Source organism: Monodelphis domestica, chromosome 6 (genome assembly GCF_027887165.1).
Source record: "Monodelphis domestica isolate mMonDom1 chromosome 6, mMonDom1.pri, whole genome shotgun sequence".
In the NCBI taxonomy this organism is placed as follows: domain Eukaryota; kingdom Metazoa; phylum Chordata; class Mammalia; order Didelphimorphia; family Didelphidae; genus Monodelphis; species Monodelphis domestica.
The window spans coordinates 100,317,669-100,334,278 of NC_077232.1; positions in this window are offsets into that span (position 1 = coordinate 100,317,669).

A 16,610-nucleotide genomic window follows, 5' to 3' on the forward strand; every position below is an offset into this window, starting at 1 on the left:
GTAATTTTGAAGTTTCACCTTATACCCAACAAACTGGGAAAGATGACAAAAACAGATTTGAATAGTCAATGTAGGAGTGACTGTAGAAAAAGATATACATTAATATACTGGATTCTTTTTATTTTCACTTTTCCCTCTGTTTCTAAGAGATCTGGCCTGTATTCTTTTAATGATTTCTTAAGGTGTGATACCTGAGGTATTTTTTTGATCATAACTTTCAGGAGGTCCAACAATTCTTAAATCATCATTCCCAGATCTGTTTTTCAAGTCAGTTGTTTTTGCTATGACATGTCTTTTCCTTTTCCTGTTTCTTATTGTATCATGGGTTAAATTCTATTTGGTCCATTTTAGTTTTCAACAATTCTATTATTTTTTGATATCAAGGAGATTAAATCAGTCAATACATAAAGACATTAATTCAGACTCCTTGGAAGGACAAATACTGAAACTATAGTTTAAATATTTTGGATACCTAATGAGAAAATAAGGCTTACCAAACAAGACCCTGTTGTTGTGAACAATTGAAAGGAGGATGAGATGGATAGATGGTGTTATAAAAGGAACAAATGTGAGCTTGGACAGACTCCAGGAGATAGCAAAGGATAGAAGGGCCCAACATGCTACAGTCCATGGGGTCACAAAGAGTAGGGCCTAACTGAATAAATGAATAGCAACTAAGTTTGAAGGTTTATTGTATGGGAAAGGGATTCAACCAAAATACAGAATTAGGAGCAAGGATTAGAATAGCAACAACTTCTTGTATTTCTATTAGCACTATAAGGTTCACAAAACATCTTGGTAAGCCATAGCCTGGGACAATAGATACTATTAATATTATCCCCATTGTATTGAAAAAGAAATTCAATATCAGAGAATCTATGTGACTTACCCTGGGTTGCATAACTAATGTTTCATAGCCGAAAAGTTTTATGGAGTCAAATTTGGTTCAATTCAAAGAAAAACTTCCTAATAACTAATAACTGTCCAAAAGCATACTGGATCAACTTGAGAAATAGTATTCACTTGCCTCTGAAGGGCTTCAAAGGGAAATTATAGAACTTCTAGTAAGGATAGTGAAGAGGGCAATCCTGCTCAGATAAAAGTTTGACTATACCACACAATTATAGTATTTATAACTGGAATGAACTTTAAAGATCATCTAATTCAACCATTTCATTATATAAATGAGGAGACTGAGGCATAAGAGATTTTAGGTGACTTGGATAAGGACATATGAGTAGCAAGTAGATGACTTGTGATTTGAATCTAAATTATTTGACTTCAAAGCATGTGTTTCCTTCCACTATGGCACATAGTCTTCAAATATACTTTCAACTTTGAGATTATTTGATAATCAGCATGAAACATGTCACCCATTGACTTTGAGTCTTTAACTTCTCTTACTTTCAAGCACCCCCATAATCTGGACTTGTTAATATCTCTTGAACTTCTCTCTCAACTACCACACAATGGGTAGTTCCTTCCACTCAAATCAGAATTAAAAGATATTAATGATTGAAAGGGGAAATTGGGAAAAACATAGGGGCAAAAAATGAATTTTTAAAGATTTCTTGTCTAAAATAAGGGTTGGAAAAAATGGAAAAACAAAATTCTCCCCCCTTATTTTTCCTTTCTTTTCCCCCAAGCTGTCATATCTCTAAATATACCAAATGTGATCATTTTTTCTGAGCAAGCCAAGTTATACACAGTATATTTGTATGTTCCTAAATTAGCAGCATGCCTTAAAGGATGTTTTTTCAAAGAGTATTGCTTCTATTTCTTCCATATTCCCCCAAATTTCTGTCTTTCCTTCCAAACTATATTTGTCTTCATGGTTTCAAATTGCTGGAATTTTTACATTTCTAATCAGAATTATTATCTCACTGTCTTACTAATATAGAATGCTCTTTCCCACCTCCATGACTTTGCCCACATTCATCTTCTACTCTCTTGTCTGAGGATGCCCTTTCTCTACTTCTTGTCCATTTATTCTTCAAATGTTACATGTTTCATAATCCCGTACTCTTTAAACCATCATTGATTCCCTTCCTCATCTAAACTCCTAGAACTTGAACCATCTCTAACTACACAACATTAACTACTGTGCCTTCTGGTTATCACCACAATTAATGACAATTCGCATTTATCTAGCATTTATCTATTTAAAGTTTACAAAATGCATCCTTCATAAGTATCTGAGTTAGACAAGACTGGTACTATTATAATCCATTTTATGGATAAGGAAATAGAAGCTAAAAAAAAGTTAAATTGTTTATGTTGGGAACTAGTATTCAATCCCAGGTCTTTGGACTCTGAGTTCAGCACACTTTTCACTACTGAAACTTCCATTAGTATGTTACATTAAAAATTGTACAGTACTATACTCCTTCTTTTGTTTAATGTTAGTCATGTTTCACCCTCTAGAATGTAAGCCCCTTGAGGAATTTCTTCTCTATTACTTTCATGGTGCTGGGCATAGAGTAGGCACTAAATAAATCAATATATCACTAATTTACATATACAGATATATCATCACCACCATCTATAGGATCTTTAAATGATGAAGACTAAGGTCCCATGGTTCTATTATTGGACATTGTATCTGTAGCTTATAGCCAAAATTAGTCTGTGTTTTGTTTAAAAAAGCTGATATGAGATTATATTTCCCTTTACAGGGCACGTTCAATCTTGAGAAGTACTGACTAGTAGGGATAACTGACATATGTACTCATAAATTTCACATGATAAAGAATAGCATAAAAAGTTTTACTTTCAGAAAGAAAGAGAAACTTTGGGTACATGTAATAAAATTTGTGCCTTAAAATTTACAAACCAAAATGTCAAAAGCAAGATTGTTTTTAAATGACAAAACCCAAGATGTACTGAGAAGATTGTATAAGAAATAGCAGAAAGTAGAGACATCTGGCAAATAGAAGCATGGATATTCATTTATTCTTTTACCATAATAAAATGGAGATAAGGAAGAGGAAGATAGTACCATAGTTGAATGAATTCTTGTTAGTTTTAGATTCCTTTAAGTCAAAAAATTTGCTCTTATACTCCCTATAATTGGATAGAGTTGTATTGATATACATTTAACAATCGGCTCCCCCCCAAAATAGAAGCACAACACATTTCAACTTTAGTATGAATTATTATTAAAATTTTCCCCACTTTCTTAAGCCTAGAAAATCAACAAAATAATAAATCAAGTCCCTAGTTTATAGTGTTTACCAATTTCCAAGATGTAAAACTTAACACTAAAAATTTAACAATGGGCTCACACAAGCTGGCACAAGCAGGTTCCAAAACACCATTGCCTGGTCACATATAGTAGATGCTCAATAAAAGCCTATTCAACATCTAAGGCTTAGTTAGCACTTTAAATCAACCTAATTAAATATATACATTTTCCTCCTTCCACCAATAACTCAGTAACAAAAGCTTCATTTCACTGTGAAGGCTTTAATGTAATTTGCAGAGCCATAATTAGCGATTTTAATACCTGGGAAAAGCTTCACAACATGCACCTGAGGCAAGTAAGGTAAAATATGCCTTCCAATTAACTGTTTAAAACAAATTCTGATTGGGGGACATGGAGGGACAGACCACAGATTACCGCCTCCTCATAAAACATGAAGATATTAAGGCCAATGATAGGAGGGGGTTAAAGGTTAAGAAAACCTCTTTTCAGTCATCAATCAGCCTTTATTAAGCACCTACTATGTGCTAGGAACTGATTTATACACTTTACAAATATTATCTCATTTGATCCTCACAACAAGTCTGGGAGGTACATGCTATTATTATTCCCATTTTACAGTTGAGGAAACTGAGACAGGGACTAAGTCTTTTGCCCAGAGTCATATAGCTAGTGCCTAAGACCAGATTTGAACTCATATTTTTCTGACTCCAAACCTAGTGCCTTATCCACAGTCCCACTTAGCTGCCTGAAGCTAGAACAATGGATTAAAACCTGGTTGTGAAAGGTTAAAAGTTTTTATTTATATTAGAAGTAATAAGGAATATCATTATTAAGAAGGAAAGTGATGGGGCCAGACCAAGGTTTCATGAACATCACTTTGGTCCTGACTCATTACATAAGAACTTATTAAGCAATAACCAAAGTATAGAATATTAAAAGTCAGTTGTTGGGGTTGGTTGGGGGGGTCTATAAAACATAGTCCACGTGTGCCATTATGGTGATGTAGTCCAATAGGGAGGAAAGACACAAATGTAAGTACCTGTAACAGACAACATGGCAGAGGTACATTGGGGAGGTATCCAACAAGCTACTACATGAGATTTGAATAGGTGGCATCATCTGGACCTAGGGAAACCAAGGGAAATTTCAAAATAAGATGGGAACTTGTGCAAGAAATTTGGTAGTATAAATTTTAAAATTCTGCCCAAGTCTTGTTTTCTTAAAGGATTTTAACATTCATAGTCCTGACTAGAATAACAAATACCACCAAAATGATCTAAATCTATTTAAAATTCAAGCACTGTTCTGCTTGTGCTCAGTCGCAAGTAAAGGCGTAAGAAGTTTGGATCCACACTCATTTTCACCCAATTTGGTCCCAGGCTTTTGTTGATAAACAGTATGAAAAATCGAACAATGATCACTATTAGCCATATGGTTTGGCAAAAATACAAAATAACTAGGGGCTGGCTTGTATGGCAGAAAAAACATCAGTTTTGGAGTCAGAGGATCTAGATATGAATCTATAAATTCCATAATAATGCTTCTATTATTACTCTATATTGTTGTGAAGAAAATGCTTTATACACTATAGGAATCATCCCACTAATGTGAACAATTATAAGAAAAATCATAGCAAAAAACATAGTTAGTTGGATGGTAAACAATTATGTCATTCAGAGAGAAAGGGATTCAATTGATCAATGTTTCCTAGGCAATTTTGAAACTTTAACCAGCATCAAGTGAAAATTATTGTTCTTAGGCTCTAGAGGCCTTAGAAATCATAGATCTTAACTCTTTACTTTTCAAATGGAGAGTGAACCAAGAAAGTTAAATGTCTTGCACGAATTCACAAAACAATAACTCCCATTTATATAATACTTTAAGGTTTACAAAGCCCAATAATCCCCTGTGATAATTAATTGTAAGTGCTGATATTTCCATTTTATAGATGATGAAACCAAGTCTCAAAAGGTTGTCTAGTGCCTGATATCCCATCCCATAGCTAGTAAGTACTAGAGTCCAGACTTGAATTCAAGTCTTCTTATTCTAAGGCTAGAAATTGCCTCCCCATCAAAAGTCAGTCACTAAAACCAAAAACCATCTTGTCCCCAGACTTCAATGACTCTAGAAAAGAAAATGAGGCTGATGACTTGGGGCAGCTCTGTCTCCTCTAAATCCAATTTACTCATGAGTGAGACATCATTCTGTGATGTCAGTGGTCCTCTTTGAAATGAAGGACAAAGGACAGCTATGGGCCAGGTATTGTGCTAAATGCTGGAGATATGAAGAAAGAGAACAAAACAGTCCCTGCCCTCATGGAGCTCAGAAACTAAGAAGAGAGACAACAATTAAAAAACAATGTACAAGCAAAGTATTTGTAGGAATAAATGGGAAATATTCAACATAGGAAAGGCAATGGAATTAAGAGGAATTGGGAAATTCTTCCAGTAGAAAGAGAAAGAGGGAAAACAGTCCATGCTCAAGAGATAACCAACAAAAATGCCCAGAGCTGGGGCACAGCTAGATGGCTCAGTGGATAGAGAACGAGGGCCAGAGACAGAAGGTCCTGGGTTCAAATTTGACCTCAAGATACTTTCTAACTGTGTGACCCTGGACAAGTTAAGTCACTTAATCCCCCATGCCTCCTAACCCTTACCACTATTCTACCTTAAAATTGATTCTAAGATGGAAAGGAAACCGTCAAATCTTGCTCCAAATCTTATTAGAATTTTGAAGTAACTCATTCTAATGTGCACACATCTTTGTGATTTCGGTGACTACTAAGGGGCTACAATACCCAATGTGAGAAATGAAATCTTTCCTTCTCTATTGTGAGAAAGTGGCAAAGCTTATGCAAGAAGAAGACTACATTCCATTTACTACTGTGCATCATATTCTTTATGCAAAGTTAGGGCAAAAGGTTAATATGTAACATCTCCTATAGAGCAATCAGGCTGCAAAATGAAGAAATGTCATGATTCCAATCCCACTGTACAATGTCCAGTGATGCAAAACAGTGTTAGAGGTGTTCTTTTCTTTCTCAAGACCACAAGGGAAAACTGACTTTTTTTAAGTCTACAACTATAAAAGTATTCTTTCTTCCTTGAAATTACTTTGTATATTGTGCATGTTCTGTACCTCTCAGTAAACTGTAAGCTCATTGCAGGCAAGAACTGTTGTATTTTTCTTTTGTTTGTATCCCCAGAGTTAAGCAAAAATGCCTTGCATCTAAAGAGGCACAGAATAAGTGGGTTGGGTTTAATTGAATTGAAAATTAAGAATTTTGACTCAAGAAGATGATAATAAGGAAATAAAGATTAATTGACCTGAATTGTCCAAAATGATCATTTGTATTAGACAGATGCCACATGTCCCTAGTTATCTCTCTTTTTGACTGTATAGGCACAATTTTAAAACCTAGATTTAAACCCTGAAGAAAAAAAAGGCAATCAAGGCAACATCCTCTTGGACTGGGTATTTTCTGGTCCTGGAAGCAGTCACTGAATCTTTCATAACATATCATATTTTTGCAATCTCATACTCAGAAAAGGGAACTTAACTTTCTATTTTCTGTTGCATTTCCCCCTGCATTTTTAAAGGACTGAAAGTAAACATCTAAAGGACAAGAAAACAATTCACTGATCGATATTGCCTATGCTTCTATTACTTTGTAAGGAAAACTTTGATCCAAGGCTATATTTCAGAAACTGCTACTTTAAATGATAATAAAATGTGTTTAAAAGCAATTAATAAGCAATTTTATCTAAGAAGTATGTGATTTTTGTGCAAAGGGGAAAAAAAGACTCCAGGCTTTGCCTCATCTCCTAGAAGCATCCCATATTCTTAGATGTGACGTTGCCTTGGTAACCACAACTTGGTGACCTCGTTATTTCAACCTAATCCTGCTTTGAAATTATAGTTGCTCCACCCTTTTGCCTGGCTAGCCTGATAACATAATCATTGTAAATGAGGATGGAAAAAAAACAGCAGGATATGGTCCCCCCAGTGACACTGGACTAGTCTCACCTTATCATGAAAATAGACGAACAATTAAGCTGCATAAATCTAAAACCCAGAAAGTCGATTTTCTTATTTTTTTATAGTTTGTTATGCTGATTTTCAAAATCCAATAGCAAAATCAATGTGGTGGGGTGTTTTTAATATTACTGTATGAAAGTGGAAGTTTCCTGTCTTGTGACCAACAAGAAAAATAGAGAGAACCCAGCCTGCCAAAGGTAGTATCCTTAATTATGCATTTGTTTAAAGCAATGGCTGAAGAAAAATTTCAAATAGAAATAGGAAGCAAAATCTAACTTGTTTGGCACATCAGATTGAAATTATCTAGGTTCAGGTTTGCCCAGATGAACTTGCACTGGTCACAGCCCTTTGTGTGCCTCAGGAAATTAGCTGTTGCCATCATGCACCTCTTTTTTTCCCCTCACATATATTTAGTCTTCTCTTACTAAATATATGGTAGATCTGGTTAAAAAGACATTCTACTGGTTAATTTTCTCTAACTGAATAGGTGTGCTTCAAAATCTTTGGAGAGAGGCAAAGGACACAACTGACCTAAAAATGAGGAGACTTAACATTCTTCTTCTTGTTTAACACTGACACCCCACTTAACATTACTTACCTATGACCCTAGCCAAGTTCCTTTGCTTCTCTGTGCCTTAGTTCCCTCATCTGCAAAAGAAAGATGCTGGAGTAAATGATTTCCAAGGTTCCCTCCAGCCCTAAACCTGTGAACCTAGGAGCTGTTATAATAAATGGAGCAAGATTCTGGTCTTACTCCCCTAGAACAAGGCCAGCTACATTGTCCCCTCAGAGTCCTCAGGGCATCCTTGAGAGGCTCATGGGTGACTATCTTAAATGCTATCTGTTCAAGCTCCCATTCTGGTCTGCTCCCCTCACTGTTAACTACAAGTGATTGATTAGGATCTCAGATCCATTTAACCATTAGGCATGATTTAGCTTATACAAAAGTAGAAGAAAAGAAAGAACAAGCATTTATCAAGTGCCTACTATGTGCCGCGGATTGCACTAAGCTCTTGACATATATTATCTCATTTAATCCTTACAACAACCCCGTGAGGTGGGTGCTAAAGTATACTTATGGCAAAGATAAGAGAACTTCTAAGCATTTACTTACATCATGGGGGGGGGGTACAGTCTTTCCTATACTACTTCAGTCTCTGGATATGGTGCACTCAGACTTAACATGGTTTCTACATAGCATTCACCCCACCAAGTTCACTTCCAAATGTGTCCTCACTGATGGATGGATGGATGGATGGATGGATGGATGGATGGATGGATGGGTCACATCTCTGCTATGTTTAGTCTGGGTCAAGCAAGACCCTCAGGATCTCACTCTTCCCTATCTGGCTTCTAGTCATTTCCAGCATAGACACCAGCTAATGGACCTCCAGTGGCTTACCATTCTGACCTTTCAAAGACCTCATCTTCAGTCTTGGCCCAAATACAGAACCAAGTTGACTCACAGAGACAGAAGCAATAGCAAAGCCTCACACTAGCAGCTTCATGCTGGCTCTGGCTCTAAGTGAGAAAACCCAAGGCACTTCCCCCCACCCCAGAAACCCAAAGCAGCTCATGTTTATCTCATGATAGCCAGGCCAAAAAGAGTCATAGAAAATGACTGGTTTTGCCCCAATTACAAACCCAAAATCAATTTAAAAGGTTCCTATTTACCACATAGTTGTCCAAATCAGAATCAATTAGAGAATATATCCAGGGCTCCATAGTCCACATAGAGAGTCCACCAGGGGTGGGATATGTCGGTCCCTTTTTGCAAAATAGCTGTTTTTATTGATATAGCACTTGACATTCATTGTCTCAATTGAGCCTCAAGTTAGACACTACCCATATTATTATCATCATTTTACAAAGACTGGTGACCTGCCCATAATCATAGTTTATAAGTGTCAGAGGTGGGATGTGAACTTAAGTCTCTTAGATTCCAATTTGATCCACTATACCGTGCATTGTAGTTAGGATTTCAAGGTGGCATTATGGAAAATGGGGAGTGAATTTCCAGTGTAGAAAAGTAGACAATCTATCTTTTGATTTGTGTTTGTATAACTTCTAGAAGAGCCTTGTGGTGTTTTGTTATTTTACCTCTAACTGATAAGACCCTCTATGTCTCATCTCAAGATTGCTATCAATTAATCAACAAGGCTTTATTAAGTACTTATTGTATGATAATATGCTACATGTTGGGAATACAGAGAAAAAGTGAAAACAGTGCCTGTCCTCAAAGAGCTTACATTCTAAAGAGTGACACAGTATGTACTTATAAAGGATGTCCCAAAAGTCTTAGTATAAAGTTATTTAAGCTATTTAAGTTTATAACTGCAGATATTTGGGACACCTGTAAAAGTATACACAGGATACACAGGTATACACAGTAGCCAGAGATAAAGAAGGCTCCAAAGGGCTGTGGGGACCAAGAAAGCCTCCTGCAGAAATTGATGTTTGAGCTGAGTATTGAAGAAAGCCAAGGATGCTAAGAGAAGGAAGTGAGGATGAAGAAGATTGTAGACCAAGAATATTCAAGAAAATGGTCCAGAGACCAGAGACAGAATGGCATGTATAGAAGTTTGGGCTAGAATGACTAGACCACTGAGTATATAAAGGAGGGGATAATGTGTAAGAAGACTGAGAGGTTGTGAAAAGCTCTAAATGTGAAAGTTTATGTTTGATTCAAAAGGAAATAGAGAACCATTGGAATTTATTAAGTGTGTGTGTGTGTGTGTGTGTGTGTGTGTGTGTGTGTGTGTGTGTGTGTAGGGTAATAACAGATGCAAACTTTAGGAAAAATCACTTTGGAATTTGGGTCTGAAGTACAGTGGTGGCTGGGTAGTGGAAAGAATGGGCATAAAGAAATATATGAAGAAAGAAATTATAAGCTTTGGCAATTGATTAGGTATGTGAGGTGCTTAAGTATTAAGACTGAGGATGATCTGAGTTTCTAATCTGGAACACTGGAAGGAATGTGGTACATTCAATAGCAATTGGAAATTTTAGAAAAGTGAAAAATTGGAGGTAAAAGATCTTGAGTTTTGCTTTTAATTTATTCAGGTTAAAATTCCAAAGGAATATCCATGTCAAAATAACCAATAGACAGTTTGTGATTCAAGAATAGAACTCAGGAGAGAAACTAGTCTGGCTTATAAAGCTTATAAAGATCTGATAGATAACAGCACAAAGATAATGATTTAATTTATTAGTACTGATGAGATTGCCAGGTAAGAGAATATATAGAGAAGACCTGGGATAGAGCCAAAAATGAATAATATCTAAATGGGTTTTGAGTGATAATACATGTATAACCTAGTGGAATTCCTTGTCAGCTCTGGGAGGGGGGAGGGAAGAAGAGAGGGAGAGAACATAAATTGTAACCATGGAAAAATATTTTTAGAAAAATAATTTAATAGTTAAGGAGCATGACACAGATGGAGATACAGTTAAAGAGACTGAGGAGAGGTAGAATAGATAAGAGAAGAATCAGGAGAGAGGAGGAATAGAGAAAAGAAAAAATATACCCAGAGAGGAGATAGTATCCTGGAGGAAAAATTCAACAGTGAAATGGGGATTGAGAAAAATGACTTTACTGTTTGCCAGCAGCTATTGTCAGCTCACTGTATGGTACCATCAAGATTGGTGTTTCAAATGTGTGCCCGGATTTGGAATTATGCCCAAAGGACTTTAAAAGAGTACATGCCCTTTGATCTACCAATGGCACTATTAGATGTGTACCCCAAAGAGCTTTAAAAATATGGGCATAGTCCTGTTTGAACAAAATTACTTATAGCTGTGCTTTTTGTATTGGCAAAAAATTGGAAAATGAGGGGATACCCTCTGATTGGGAAATGGCAGTATCTGTTGATGATGGAATACTATTGTGCTGAAAGGAATAATGAACTGTTTGGTTTCTATAAGAACTGGAAAGATCTACATGAACTGATGCAGAGTGAAATAAGCAGAACCAGGAGAACATTATACACAGTAACTGAAACACTGTAGGACAATCAAATGTGATAGACTTTGCTACTAATAATAATACAATGATCTAGAACAATTACAAGGGACTTATGAGAAAGAATGCTATCCGCAGCTAGGGAAAGAATGGTTGGAGGAGAAATGCAGAAGAAAACATAATTTTGGTTTTAAAAGATTACTCTATTACAAAAATAAATAATATCTAAATGGGTTTTGAGTGATAATACATGTATAACCCAGTGGAATTCCTTGTCAGTTCTGGGAGAGGGGAGGGAAGAAAGAAGGGAGGGAGAGAACATGAATTGTAACCATGGAAAAATAATTTTTAAAAATTGTATTTAAAAATAAATTAATTTCATTAATTTTTTAAATCAAATGTATGCCTGGCATCAAGTGGACTCTTCATAAGTATTGCTACCATCTGACCCAGAACATTCCATAGACCATATAGTCAATCATAGACCTATGTTTAAATGAACACATTTCAATGAAAAGAACATAGAACAACTATGGTCAAACCCATTTGGCACTGCTTTGTTAGTGATATTGCTTAAGAAATCTGGTAGGATTTCAGCTTACACTTATTTTGTACTTTCTACCTAGAAGGTTAAAAATGTTATATGAAAGAACTCATAGAACCTTGTCCCCATCCTCATTGACCTTTCACTGCTTCCATATTAGCAATAAATGTGTCCCCATGGCATACCATTCCTATTCCTGAGCTGCTCTGCTGGCTTGAAAAATTGGCAAAACCATGCTAATAACATCCACTGCAAATTTTTCCTTCTTAACTACAACCTTGCCAAGAGTGTTGCTTGATAATCCTTTGGTTCGGGTATTAATTCTTCCATTCCACATAATAGCTATTGCAGTCTTTTTTTTTTGGTACCTGTCTCAATTATCCCATATCCTTCTTTGTGTTAGTCCCAGAATCAATAATTTAGAGTTGGAAGAGATTGTAAATACCCTATATTCTGACTTTTTTTTTAATTACTGTATTTTGCTTTTACCTTACAAACATTTTCAGATTTCCTCTACTTTGTGAGATATTTCTTGTAATAAAGTTAAGAAAAACTGCTAAATCTACCAGCACTTCTCTGTAAGGAGTAACATCTCCTCTATGGAATTCATAAATGGTCATTGTACTGTGACTATACACTGTATGGATCATAGATGGTCATTATACTGTAAGAAATATAGGGTTCAAAGTTGTTTGTTTTTGCAATGTTGTTGGCATATAAATTGTTCTCATGGTTCTGCTCATTTCATTCATCAATTTATAAAATTCCTCAAAATTGCCCATTTTCATAATATTGAGGTTATAACATAAATTCTTCTTCTGGTTTTGCTTACTTCCTTCTGCAACAGTTTATATGAGTCCCTCCACTTTTCAAAATAATCATTTTTAATTTCTTTCAGCATAATGGTATTCGATTACATTCATATACCCCAAGTCTTTCCACCATTCTTCAGTTGATAAATATCCCATCCATTTTTTTACCACACAAAGAGAGCTGAAATAAATATTTTTGTGTTTTAAGAAATTTTCCATCTTTGATATCTTTTGGATATATACCTAGTGGAGATAAATGGTCTCATTAACAAGCCTCAAGGGAAAAAACCTAGGATATATATATATATATATATATATATATATATATGTGTGTGTGTGTGTGTGTGTGTGTGTGTGTGTATCCATATTTAAAAAACTTCTCTAAATCACCATTAGATAAATGCAAATTAAAACAATTCTGAAAATCTTTCTTATATCCATTAGAATAGTAAAAGTGTTTTGTTTTGTTTTTTTTTAAGAAAAATTTAAAAGTTGAAGGGGTTGTGGGGAAATAGGCATACTGATACCCTGTTGGTATACTGTGAATAGGTACCACCATTTTGGAAAGCAATTTGGAAATATTTGGAAAGTTACTAACAGTCCATGCCCTTTGACCTAGCACACTCATTTAACATAAAAGGAAAGAAAGGAAACTGAGACCAAGAGAGATAAAACAACTCACCCATGGTCACACATTAAGTTAAAAGTGGTAGGGCAGGGATTTGAAACTATCACCTATGCCTCCAGAGGTCCAACATTCTTTCCAGCGTACCACAATGGTTCTCCTAGGCAATGATCTCTCTTTTAAAGAAAAATCAATTTAACATGCTTTTCCTCACCTTCAAGACTTCTCTGTATCTAATCTCTCCTCCTTCCCTACTATTTTGAGGTTAGGATTTCCTTGAGCTCTTGATCCATTCCTTCTAGACATTATCAATCCTTCCTTCTAAAATGGTTCCTTCAATTGTGAGAGTAGAAACACAGAAGAAAAACAAATGAGTTATCATTTGTTAATATGGATATTATGATTTGGGATTTTGGTTTTAAAGGACTGTTCTATTGAAAAAAATGAATACTATGGAAATCGGTATAAGTGATAACATTTGTATAACCCAATGAAAGTACTTATTGGATCCAGGAACTGGGAGGGAAGAGGGAAGGGAAAAAAATGAAATATGTAAACACGGAAAAATATTTTTAAAGTAAAATTTTTTCCAAAATAGGAAGAAAATAAACAAAAAATAAAATAGTTCCTTCAAATTTGCCTACAGTCATGCTTCCTTCTCAAATTACCACCTACCTTCTCCAAGTTTTCCATTGTCTAATTTTTTTTCTAATCAAAAGTCTACTTTATACATACTGCCTTTCCTTCCTCCCCACTCACTAATTCGTTAACTGATTACAGTCTTGCTCTTACTACCACCACTCTATTGAAACAAATCCTTTGGTTATCATGAATGTTATCCTAATCAATCACTGCAGCCTTTGGCCTTTTCTCACTCCTCATTCCCCTTGGCCTTTCCAAAGCAACTATGACCTCTCCTTCTTAATCCTTTCCTCCTTTGAGTTTCATCCACTTTCTAAGTCTATCACTCCATCCACCATGCCATACTGTCTCTCGCTAGAGAAAGCTACCTGAAAGACATATGCTTTAAGTAAAGTTGTGAAGAAAGCAATTACTAGAAACTGATTAATAGAAGAGGAGACAAAGCAGACCAAGTAAAAGAAATGGAATTTATGAAGTCTTGAGAGTAAAAGAATCATGCCAGATATACAGTTAGGGAAGATAGTAAGAGAATGAGGAGGAGGGTCAGAGGAGGAAGAAATTAACTTAGAAAGAATGAAGATTCGCAAAGTAGTCGAGTACAATGATGAAAACATGAAATCCATGGCGAGCTATAGAGGCAGGTGAATTACTGTAAAAATTTAATATTGAATTGGGAAGCTTTTTGAGAAATGGTTCCCACTTGGGCTCCCAATAACAGTTTGATTTTTAAAAGTGCAAAACCATCCACCACCAACCCCACCCCCACCCCCCAGACTATGAAACTGGACTGGATCCTCCCTTCTTTGGTCTACATATAAAAACTGGCAGAGTGGAGACTTGCTCTCTTAATTCATAATAACTTCATTAGGACTTGATTAGGCAGGGGAAGAAGAGAGGCTCTTGGCACCCTCCTGAGATCCCACTGCTTCTTGTAGTGAGAGAGGAGTTGAGGCCTCTGGGGCTGCTCCCTAGATGACTGTTCTCTAATCAGAGATGTCCTGGGAAGGAACTGAGAGATGATGTCAGAAGGGGTATATATTGGCTTGGGAGACAGGAAGCCAGCCTTTTATTTTGGCCAGCCTAGTCCTCCTGCCTAGCTGCTGATTTTACTCTCACTTGGGCCTCTTCTTTCTCTCTCTCTCTCTCTCTCTTTAGCTGGCCCAGCCCGGCTGGATACCTGTGGTATCTGTTTGGACCATGAGGCAGGCCACTGGCTACTTAGATTTACTTGAGCATCAGATTAATAAATTGTTAAACTATAAATAAACCAATAAATTGTTAAACTAAAAGTATAGCCTCCAGGGAATTTCACTAGTGACATGCCTGATGAAAGACTATGGTGTCTGCAGAGCAGTCCAGAGACTTCTCAGGGTTGTAATAGTTAAACAAAAATATTTTTAATTGTTTTGAAGAGTATAAAGCATTGGAACAGCTAGGTATTCCAATTGATTTTCAATGCCAGGCATGGAGTCAGGAGGATCTGAATTCAAATTTGGCCTCACATACCTCCTAGCTCTGTGATCCTTGGCAAGTCATTTGATCCCAATTGCCTAACCCTTGTCCCTCTTCGATCTTAGAACTGATACAAAGAGTAGTAAGAGTTTTTCTAAAAAGTATAAAGCTTTACAAGATACTATCTCATAAGAGAGGTAAGTTCTTAAGTCAGTGAAACAATGAGCTCAGTGTTTGGAGATTTTTGGCAGCTGTTTATAGACGTGGTTTGAACAAGATTAAAATCAGGGAGCAGCAAAAAAGGCTGGCACAACAGCTCAGGGGAGAGAGGTCTTCAGAGTCTGTGGATACCTGTAAATTTAGAAAGAAAACTTTAGGTGATCTGAGTCAATCGGGAAAATGAGGAGGGGAGGGAAAGGAGAAAAATAAGCTGAAAATCAATCAAAGGTTTTAAATGTCAAAAGAAGTATGATACAACCCTGTCATACAATCAAATACTTGTGCTTGGCACTGGACTGTGTTTTGGGGGGAAAGGGAAAGGCATAAAAGAAAGAGGAGAAATGGTCCTTGGGCTCAGAGATTCTCCTTGAGGTCATGACCCAAACTGAGGTCTTAACCCAAGTCCTTGACATCATAACTTTTCTGGGCCTCAGTTTCCTCATCTGTAATACAATGGGATTGGACTAAATGCTCTCTTAAGGTCCTTTCCAGCTCTAAATCTATGATCCTATGAATTATACACAGTTTTTCAAATTGTTTCAAGAACAAAATATCTATGTCTAAACAGTCAGCAGCTTCTCCTGGCCTTAATTAAACAAGGAGAAGGATCTAACAAGCCCTCACTTGCTCAAACACCCTAGGAGTGGAGTTTAGAAAAGGGAAAGACACAGAGCTGTAACTGTCTGTCCTTGTACCCAAAACCAGCCCCCAATGTGTCCTCCATAAGTGCACAGATGGAGCAAAGGAATGGCAGAGTTCCCAAGATATCTTGGTAGGAATTGATGCGGGTTCAATCTAGCCTTGAGAAAGCTGCCACCTATTAGTTTCCTAGTTTAACTTGCTCCTCAGGCACTATATTCTGTTATTTTCTTTGCTTCTGAAGAATTTAAGTGCTTCCAGGGGAACAGAGCTCCAGTCTTGCCAACCTAGTTATGGCTATGGGGAGAAGTCTCAGAGACCTGACCTGGATTTTGAAGAATTAGCACTAGGTTTGGATAAGTAGAGAAGACACCAGGCTTTGGGTTGGTGGCATTTAAATGCTAGTTTGTGAGCCACAGAGAACATGAAGAGCTTAAATGTAAATGGTAAGAATCTACCCAGCTAATCTCCCT